This window comes from Nuphar pumila, chromosome 8 (assembly GCF_984573655.1).
Source record: "Nuphar pumila chromosome 8, dmNupPumi1.hap1.1, whole genome shotgun sequence".
In the NCBI taxonomy this organism is placed as follows: domain Eukaryota; kingdom Viridiplantae; phylum Streptophyta; class Magnoliopsida; order Nymphaeales; family Nymphaeaceae; genus Nuphar; species Nuphar pumila.
In genome coordinates, this window is record NC_143256.1 from 73,808,291 (window position 1) to 73,819,506 (window position 11,216).

The following is an 11,216-nucleotide window of genomic DNA, read 5'->3' on the forward strand; positions in this document are numbered from 1 at the left end:
AAAGGCATGAATAGATTCTGACGATTATAAAGAAGATGAGAGATTTAATCAAGATTCTTGACCCAAGATGGCCTAAGATTTTGAATTTATTTATGATGGTTTCCAGGATTATTCCTTATCCTGAAGAAGAATAGAATAAAAATTGACAAAATTTAACAAAATTGATAAAATTTAAAAGAATTAATAAAATCGATAAACAAATAAAGAATCAATAGAATAAAAATTAAAAAAAATTGGTAGAAATTTGAGGAAAAATTGATGATAAAAGACTTTAGGATTATCCCTTATCCTGAAAGAAAAAGGACCTCGCTGGACGAGGTTCAGGTTTATCCCTTAACCTGAAAGGGGATACCTCGGGAGACGAGGTTCAGGTTGATTCCTTAACCTGAAAGGGGAAAGAATACCTCGAAGGACGAGGTTCAGGTTTATCCCTTAACCTGAAAGGGAAAAAGAATAAAATTGATAAAAATGGATAAAAAATGAGGAAATTTATGAAAATTTGTTCTGAAAAAGAATTCTCACTGGTAGCGTTGTTGTTCGTATGAGGGGTCTCAGGATTATCCTTTGTCATGAATGAGAACACCTCGAATAACGAGTGTCAGGTTTATCCCTTAACTTGAGCAGGAAATAAGAATAAAGGAATACCTCATTTAAAAGAGGCATCGGGTTTATCTCTTAACCTGAAAGGGTAAAGAATAAAATTTATAAAAATAGAGAAAATTGAAGAAATTTATGAAAATTGGTTTTAGAAAAGAATTCTCACAGGTAGCATTGTTGCTCCTATAAGGGGTCTTAGGATCATCCCTTATCCTAAATGAGAACACCTCGAAGAATGAGGGTCAGGCTTATCCCTTAACATGAGCGGAAAATAAGAATAAAGGAATACCTTATTGAAAAGAGGCATCAGGTTTATCCCTTAACCTGAAAGGGTAAAAGAATAAAATTGATAAAATTTAAAAATTGAAAAATTTAAAAATTGATGAAAAATTGATAAAATCGATAGTAAATTGATGCAAATTTGATCAACTGATGCAAAATGAAATAAAAAAAAAAATAGATGAAACTAGTAAAGATAACAAGTTTAACTGAAAATTGATAAGATTTTTAGAAAAAAGAGTTTGTTTGATCCTGCCTGCATATGATGGTTGAGAGGGAAATCATTTTTAAGAAGTGGATCAATCAAAAGGTTGATTTCGCAGAATGATCAATACGAGGGTCGATTTAAAAGAAGAATCAACACGAGGGTTGATTTTGAAGAGAGATCAACATGAGGGTTGATTTAAAAGAAGAATCAACACAATGGTTGATTTTGAAGAGAGATCAACATGAGGGTCAATGTAAAAGAAGAATCAACACGAGGGTTGATTTTGAAGAGAGATCAACATGAGGGTTGATTTTTGAAGACAAATGATTCAAAACCTATTTTTGAAAATAAAGGTCACCACTAGGGTCGGTTTTTTAAGACAATGGTTCAAAACCATTTTTGGAAACGAAGATCAACACAAGGGTTGATTTTTGAAGACAATGGTTTGAAACCTATTTTTGAAAAAGAGGATCAACACAAGGATTGATTTTTGAAGACAAATGGTTCGAAACCAATTTTGGAAAATAAGATCGACATAAGGGTTGATTTTTGAAGACAAATGGTTCAAAACCAATTTTTAAAATAAGATCAATACAAGGATTGATTTTTAAAGACAATGGTTCAAAACCAATTTAGGGAAAGAAGATCACCGCGATGTTTGATTTTGAAAAAGAATGGACCAAAATATTGAACCCTTGGTGATCATAACAAAGATTTTGCAGAAAATTTTCAAAATTTCACGATTTTGAAAAACCCTCATAGGTAATTTCATTTCTCTCATGAATGATGCTGGGATTGTCCCTCCTTTTGAAAAGAATAGGAAGTTAATGTGGCCTACTGGAAGCCGATGGCGAGGAAGATTCTTGAAATAAATTTTTATTTTTTTTTAAAATAAATGCCCCAGTATGGAAAAAGAGAGAAGCATTTGATATCAAAGATATAAAGCAAATTGACATTACATTGATAAGCAAAGCTAATAACAAGAGACTGCATATTTACAAGCATTTGACCAAAGGTCACAAAAGACCGGGGTTGACTTACCCCTACAAGGTGACTGGAAAAAGGAGGAAAGCAGAAAACTTTGGCATCATCAATTTTCTGAGTGGTCAGAACTGCAGGCTTCTCCTCTCCTTCCTCTGGTACCAAAATTTCTTTGTGAATGTAATCCTATATGATGTTTTTGAGGATGAAGCAACACTTCGTATCGTGCCCCCTTGCTCGATGGAATTTGCAGAAACACTCCTTCCATTTTCCCATGGTGACAGAGGGATCAACAATTCTTGGGAGTTCGATCATATCCTTCGCAAGCAAGTATCCAAGAACTTCCTCGATTGGCTGACTTAAAGGGGTAAACTTACAATCATAACCCCAACCATCATGCTTTATTTTCTTTGGCTTACTTGACTTCTGTTGGGTGTTGACCCCTTTCTGAGAACTGGAATGACCCTGCTCAGTTAAGACCGCTGGATGCTCTTCTCCTTCATCTTCAACAAAGAGATTTTTATCAACGCAGTCTTGAACAATATTTTTGAGGACAAAACAATGATCGGTGTCATGCCCCACTGCCTGATGGAACTTGCAAGACTGGTCTTTGAATCTTCCCATGATCGTGGGAGGGCTTGTGGCTTTTGGGAGCCTGACTAATCCCTTGGTCAGCATGTACTCAAGAACTTTGTCGAGCAGCTTGTCTAAACAAGTGAACTCTCGATCCCTACTCCAGTTTTTGTGCTTCAGCTTCTCCTGATTCTTGCCCTTTTGCTGAGGACTGGATTGAAGCGGTCTGTCCTGGGTTTTGCCAAACTTTCCCTTCTGACCGCTAGATTCCTCTAAATTGCTGCTTCGATTGCCCGGGTTGCCTTTGTTGCTGCCTCTGCTAGTTTTAGAACTTTCTGCATTGCTATTGTTGTGTTTGTTCATTGTGAAGGCGACCAATGCCTCTTCTTTGGTGGGAGCTTTTCTGAAACTGGCTTCAGCTTGCTCAGATAATATCTCAACCATCATCTTTTTTTACAACCGATATAAGCAGGATCAATCTCATTCTTGCTGTCTTGAACTCCCTCTCTAGCAAACCTCTGATAATCCATTGTAAAAATTTTCCTCTTTGTTCTCTCTTTTCTTTCACTGTGCCTTTTTAACCTCTATTCCCTTTTTGAAGGAGAATAAAAGATAGAAAAAAAAAGAGAATGAGAAAAGAAAGAAAGAGAGAGGAACTCTTTTAAAAAGGTCTCACTTGACCTTAATTTTGAAAATATTTGAAAATTACCCGCCTCCGTTTTGAAAATTTGTGGGAAATTGGAGATACGGGATTCGCTTGTCGGTACGAGGTTCGACCGTTCCTGGCGCCTTTATCAGAGGTAATCGAACCAAGGATCGAACTTATGCCTTTTGCTTTGCTTAAATATTATCTAAGAATTTATTCTAAGTCTAAAATGCACAAAGAATCATGCTTGTGCGAATGCAAAGATGTATGCTTTTTTGAGAAAATATTTTAGAAATTTTCGGATTTTTCAACTGATTCTGAAATAATTTTGATAATGTAGTGAAGAGATGATTTTTGAAAATTGAAGATTGACTTGAAAAAGTTAGATGTTGAATCTAACTTAGGACTGAAAATAGATCTAGAAGAAGCGACTTGAAATTCCAAGCCTTGGAATAATCAGATTTGGAAAATGGACTTTGATTTTGAAGAAACAAGGAGAAAAGGAGATTTTTGGAACTTGAGATAAAATTTTTGAAGTAAAAATGAAGTTTCAAAGTCAAAATAGACTTTGAATTTGAATGGATCGATTCTCAAAAAGAAATTCTTAATTTCAGAACCTGAAAGATGTATTGAATTTGGATTTAGACTTAAGAAGAAAATGGTTTTTTTGAAAATAGGAATTGAAAAAAGGAACTGAATTTTGATCCAAAATCTGAAATTTTAGATGGAATTGGATCCGAAGTCTGGAATCCAAGATGGATTTGAATCCAAAATCTAGAATCCTAAATGGAATTGGATCTGAAGTCTGGAATCCAAGATGGAGTTGAATCCAAAATCTGGAATCCTAAATGGAATTGGATCCGAAGTCTGAAATTTTAGATGGAATTGGATCCGAAGTCTGGAATCCAAGATGGATTTGAATCCGAAATCTGGAATCCTAAATGAAATTGGATCCGAAGTCTGGAACCCAAGACGAAGTTGAATCCGAAATCTGGAATCCTAAATGGAATTGGATCCGAAGTCTGGAATCCTAGATGGAATTTTGATCCAAAATCTGAAATTTTAGATGGGATTGGATCCGAAGTCTGGAATCCAAAATGGATTTCGATTCTAAATCTAGAATCCAAGATGGAATTTGGTTTTTTGAAAATCCAAATGGGACTTTGAGGATGGATCTGAACTTGGAAATCCATATTTGAATTTAAAAGTGGGCTTTAAACTTAGGGAAAATCGAATTTTGAGATTTAGAATCAATCTCAAAACTTTGATTTTGAATTGAGAATCAAGACTGAATCTCTAGATAGAATTTTGGAGATTTCAAGAAAATAAAAAATAAACTTTGATTTTAAACTTGAATCTTTGAAATCAGGAGATGAATCTAGAAATTTCAAAATTTAAATTGAACTTCGAAATACAATATGGGATTTTGAATTGAATTTAAAATCGAATCCTGAAAATGGAAATGAATTTGAATTTTCAAAGTTGCATTGAACTTTGAATTAGGATTTGAATTTGGAAATATAGAAGTGAATTTGAAATTTCAAAGTCAAAATGGACTTTGAAATTGAATTTTTGAATTTTGAAGTGAGATAAAATTGAGAATAGAAAGATGAATTGGAATAAAAATTGGAGATTGGTTTGAGAAATGAAGAAGATATTTGAAAATATATCTCAAAATCACTTGGATTTTGAAAATATGATGTAATTCTATCCTAAATGATGAATGAATTAAAGAATTTTAAAAATTGAGTTTGAAAAGTATATTTCATTCTTTAAATGAATTGAAATAAGATTAAAGATATAATACATTTCTGACTATGGTCATAAAATATATTATATAATAATCATATTTAAATTCAAGTGAAGAATAAAACACATTTTTAGTGCCTTTATAGAGTTCAAAATGAAATTAACTCTTAATATATCCCGACTATTGCAATTGATATATATCTTGAGTTAATTTTAAGTTAAACTTTGATAAAAGAAGAAAATATTTAGAAAACATGATGATTTTTGGAAAAGATCCAGTGTGGATCCAATGTTATTCTATAAAAGATGAAAATCCTAAGTTTTGTTCACATATTGACTATGGGCATTGATGCAAATCATCAACTTAAGATTTAATCACCTTTTATTAGAATGATGCACGTGCCATTCGTGGTCCCATTCATGAATTTTTGAAATAAAAGAGAAAATGACATGAAAACAAGTAATCTTATGCTCATCCATTCTATTCTAGTATTGAAAAGTAAAAAAATTCTCACTATCATCTAGCTATTACAAATTTGAAATTACATTGAAATTCAAATTTCTAAAAAAAAACGGAACAATTCATGTCTTTCCTGCAAAACAGGGTTATTATAAAATAATATTTGGAAATATGAGGCAAGATCTAGAGGTCATGCTTATATTGAATAGAGAATGCACGCATGAAGGCATTTATCTAAATATATATATGAATACATTCATCTAACTGAGAATTAGGGTGATGGATGCCATGATGAGAAGGATGTGAGAATACTTGGTTGCAAAAATGGGAATGTTGTGAAATGCATCTAAGACACTATGAAGAGGTGAAGTAGGGTTTGTGAAAGTGCATGTTGGGGTTAGGGATTAAGTGTTGTGTGGAGGTCTGAGCAATGGGATGCTGTGAATGAAGGGTATGGCAGAATGAAGTGAGGGAATACATTGAATGGAGGTGATATGATGCAGTGGCTGGAGTGAAGATGTAATAATAAGGTAAAGAGGCTGACACAGGTACCTATGCACGCACCAATGAGGGAATGAAGATGAACCTGTAGTATGGATGGAGGCCATAACATAATGAGGATGGATGCATTTGCCTTAACAGCAGAAGACTATACTATTGTGATAAGTCACCCGGAACTTTTCTCAAAGTTTGCTGGCGAAACTCGCTTGTACTGGCCAATGAGATGTTCACTTTTGAAGGAGTTACACCGGGAACATGATTTGACAGTACTGCACTGACTATTGGGCTGGAGCCAAAATCTGTCAATGGGATCTCAGTGGCTGCAACAGTTCCAGATCAGATTTGACAAACAACTAACCTTGCATATCGATCTATAACCAGATAACCCTGTGAAGTTGTTCACTCTCAGTTACAAATCTCCCAAAGAATGGAGACCAAAACCTAGCTTATGGAAAAAAATGAAAATGATCTAATCCTGAAATCAAGAGGGATGACTGAATGCAGAACAAACTGGAGAACATGCTTTCAATCTTTTATTGAACAGGAAAGGATCTAGCAAGACCGGCCCCAGACAAAGATAAATGAATATCTCTGGTCAGAGATGGATGGGTCTGACGGCATATATATCTGATAATTTCCCTTGCCAATGAACATCCCCTACCGGCCTGAGGTGAAGCAATTGATTCCAGCAATGTTCCCAAATCTGCATTATGTCCACTCATCTGCATTCTCTTTTTTTATTTTATGTATTTCCCTTTATCTAATCATGCATCAAAAAAAGAAACTGAAGCAATTTATATGTCTACCCAGATATACATAAAACAAAGCACATACACCTTAAACGAGAAGAAAAAAAAAAGAAAGAAACGACTGCTCCATAAATGTTATAAAACCCAACACATGTGGTTACACCACATATATTTGAATTGATCCTCTAAGTATTTCCAGCTAAAAGCCAATCATATCTTCCCTGTAGTTCAAAACATAGTGCTTGGAGTCAATTTCCAATGCTAAATGAAGAATCAACTAAGACACGGGTCGTGGGGAGCCACACTAAAAACAAACAAAACAAAAAAAAAGGATAAATCTGACCACCAAAACGGCAACATCATCGATGAGATTGACTACTGTTCATGCAAAACTAACAAACTGGGAGGAGCTCTGTGTTCCTGATACTCCAGTTGGCATTATCATCAGAACTCATAAAATGTGATTTTTTGAGTTCACAGAGCTCACAAGATCTTGAGGTATACAGAGGAAAGATCTATCAGGTAAGACCAGCCATCCTTTTGCAGCAAGTTCCATTGCAGTGAGCAAGCTTGAGCTAATTGAATTCAACAACCTATGTTTCCATCGCATGGACAGACATGATCTAGTCATGTTAGTAATACCAATTGGTTTCACTTCAATCAGTACCTGCAAATGCTCTGTTCTTTGTTTAATAGAGCATCCGACAACTATTCTCCAACCTCTTTCATTGATACTTTCATGCCTTAAGTTTTAATATCCTTCCCAGGTGTGAGAAAAGGGATGAAAAATATCATTACTTTCCATAATTCTGGAAAGACTTGGATTAAAGGGGATGAATCGAAACCTTTGAACTTATGGGCAACATTAAAATTTACTGCAAAAACTAATGATATATAGAAGGTCGGCAATTCAGAGCTTTTAGCAGAATTACATTCACCATGGAATGACTTTTGGCCTTCGTTGGATCTCGGGTCAACACAGAGGGATTCACAGCAGCATATGCGGAGTTTTGGCAAAGTCCAAATCGTATGAACCTTCAATCGCCAGATCTGGTGAATGAGATGAATTTTTCACGAAAATGAGTAACCAATCCAGTTGACAACACTGGTTATGCAAAACCTTTTATATCTGAGAGACAAATATGACATTTAATTATATAGAATTAAAGCCTGAACAATTATGCCAAACAATCATATCAGAGAGAGGAAAGACACGATCCAAGTAAGAGACATTTGACATAGGTACTTATAGATATTTTGATTCAAGCAAACTTCAATCAAATGAGAGATATATCATCAATATTTGTAGAATTACAGAAGAAATATGCAAATTGAACTCAATATTCAGAACGAGAGATTAAAATGAATTACCCAGAAACGATCTGGTAGATATGCTATGATTAATGCTATATGGTGCTGGTGTTCACAAGTAAAATATGGAATGAAGGACAACATCGATTGACTACTGTAAACACCCCAAATTTTCCTCATCCATTTTCAAACACACCCCTTGTGCAGTGTCAACTCTGACAGATCAGTGTAGGAGTCAAACCCCAAGTTTGTGTCAGAAAACTACCATTTTACCCACTTTCATTAGGAAAATTATTTTTTCACCCCTAGGTCATCCCAGATTCTTGGTCAGTCGGAGTCAACCAAGCTCATTTGCGGGTTCAGAATAGTTAAAATATCAGTCATTTCTAGCTCACCTGAGCTCAGGATGAGCAAACCATTTTCATTTCTAACCATTCCTTCCAAAATGGGATCATTTCTTCAGAAATGAGCTCATTTCTCACTCAAATCCAAGCAAATTGTTTCTGAGTCAGTCAGTCCTATTCTTCAGAGTCTAGCTTGAGCTCACCAAGAGTTCAAGTGCTTTAGTTTTAGTTCAAAACTGCTTCCAAGTGTCCAAGAGCCCATTTTAGCTCATTTAGCTGAAATTGAGTTGAGTCCAGTCAGTTGAGCTAGTGTTCGAGCTTCAGTTTTAGTTCATTTCAGTATTACTGACCTTTGTTCCAACTTAAACTCAGCTCTGGTTTGCAATTCACTTTACTCCAATGACCATTCCGTACCATTTCTCTAAAAATGTCAACTTTTCTTGAAAATTTATTCAGGGAGTTCAGTCGAGTCAGTGTCTTGTCAGTCCATTTGAGTTCTGAAACCCTAGAACCCAGCTCAATCCAGTTCATTTCAGTTCAATCCTGCTCAAACCCCAATTGTTAGTGTCACTCTGGTTCGGTAGGGCCCAAAAAATATTTCTTGAATCATTTTGCAAATTTTATCAATTTTAACACCTTTTGAACTGGTACAAGTGCCAATCAGGGTCTAATATCTAAATTTCTTCATTCAGGGTTAGCATTTTGCATGGCATTTCATGTCATTTCTTATTATTTCATATCATTTCTCAGTATTTCATAACATTTCACCATATTTCATTTCATTTTCGAAGTCCAGAACTCCAGTTTTATAAATTCCAATCCAGATTGAGTTTTAAAAGCTTTCAGAAATCAATTTCAAACCCTGGGTTTTCAAAATTGACAGTTTTACCCCAGGATTCTAAATTTGAAAATATTTTCTCGAGAAAAACAATCAGGATTTCTTTCAAACTCAAATTTTCAAATTCTAAACTGAATTTTCTTCGCAACGGGGTATGAAACATCAAATTCTGAGCTCGCTTCAAAAATTGCCAAAAAAGCACGTTTCGTCTGGGCATTTTCTAAAAAGACTATTCTACCCCTGTGATCTTCAAAATGAATATCAAATTTGGAAAGTGAGCCCACTCTGAGATGGTTCCTTCATGTACATCTACATTTTATTTTAAAACAAAAAAAATTATGTATTTTTTCTTTCTTCGTTTTCTTTTATTTTTATTTTTTTATTTTTTTGTGAAGAGGTGGGACCCATAAGGGGGTCGACCCCACCCCCCTTTTCCATTTTCTCCTTCCTTCCTCTTCCTTCTTCCTCTCCTTTTCTTTTTCTTCTTTCTTTTCTTTCCTTTCTTCTTTCTTCTTTTCCTTCTTTCTTCCTTTTCTTCCTTTCTTTCTTTCCTTTCATCCTTCTCTTTTCTTCTTTTCTTTCTTCCTTCCTTCCTTCCTCTCCTTGGTCCAGCCCACTCACGTATCACCTTTCCCTTTTTCTTCTCCTCTTCCTCCTTTCTCTTCTAATTCTTCTTTCCTTTTCTTTCCTTCTTTCTTTCCCTTCCCTATTGCCCATCACGTAAACCTCAATTATTTTTTTTCATTAACCCCTCTCAACCATAGCCCTAATGAAATAAAACCCTAAGTCTTTTGGTTAAAAAAAGAAAGAAAGAAAAGGAAGCACACGGCTGCCCCTTTTCTCTCTTCTCTAACCTATCCCAACTCATTCACGGATACCCATCTTGAGCCTCTCATCTCTCTCTCTTCTCTAACCTATCTCCAACACCCTTTCTCTTCCTCACTTTCATGCCCAGACTTGGGATTCTTCCTCTATCCTTCACCACAACAGTCCACCATCATCACTTTGGCAGCCATTAAGGCCATCGATCACAGCAACTGTAGCCTCCAACTCCTTTGTTTCAACAGCTCTTTTGCAGCATCAATCGGCTCCATCATTTTTTTTCTTTGGTAGCAGCTGACCCCCATCAGCCATTACAGCAGGTGAAGGCCTTTCATTGGGTGCAACCACCTCCGATTTTCAAACTGTTGCAGCCGGCACCACCTTCTTACATAGCAAGGTCAAGTAACCCTCCATCTCCAGCAACAAGGACAACCCTCTCCAACAAGTACACCCTCTCAAATCCCTTGGTAGCAGTTCAAGGCACCGACATCCCCACCATTTCAAACCCTCTGTTGGTGTAGCATCCCTACCCAACCCAAGGTAAGATTTCTCCTATCATACTGATATTTCTCTAAAAAATTTCATGATTACTTTTTTTCTTTATATAAACATATCTTTAGTGTCTCTTTTGTATTTCATGATAATGCTATGTAGAGGAAGGAATCCATCCGATTGATGGATTGGATCCCTCCTCTCAACAGCCAAAAAAAAAAGGGGTGCATTGTACCTCCCTTTGGTTTTCATTTTTATCATTCTTCATATAGTCCTCATATTGCATTTAGATCCATTTAGTTAGTTAAAAGATTATTTTATCCATTCATTATAGTTTTGTTTAGGAATTACAAGTTTTGAATCTATGCATATAGTTTAGCTATAATTTCATGTTCAATTTCTCGTTCAAAAATCCATAAAAAAACATTTTTTAATGCCTCTATTTATCTGTGAGATCCTGACAAAATTTTAGACTAATTTGGGTTTCAGAACCCTCCCTAAATAAATCAAATCCAAAGTCTGATTCAACCCTTTTGGAAATTTCAATTTCTGTTTTAGCAGACAAGAACCTCCGAGATCTTCTGGATGGGTGACCCAAATTTCACCCAAAAAAATACAGTGAGTCCCTATTAGTGTGTACTATTTCTCAGTATTTTTCCAAGTAGT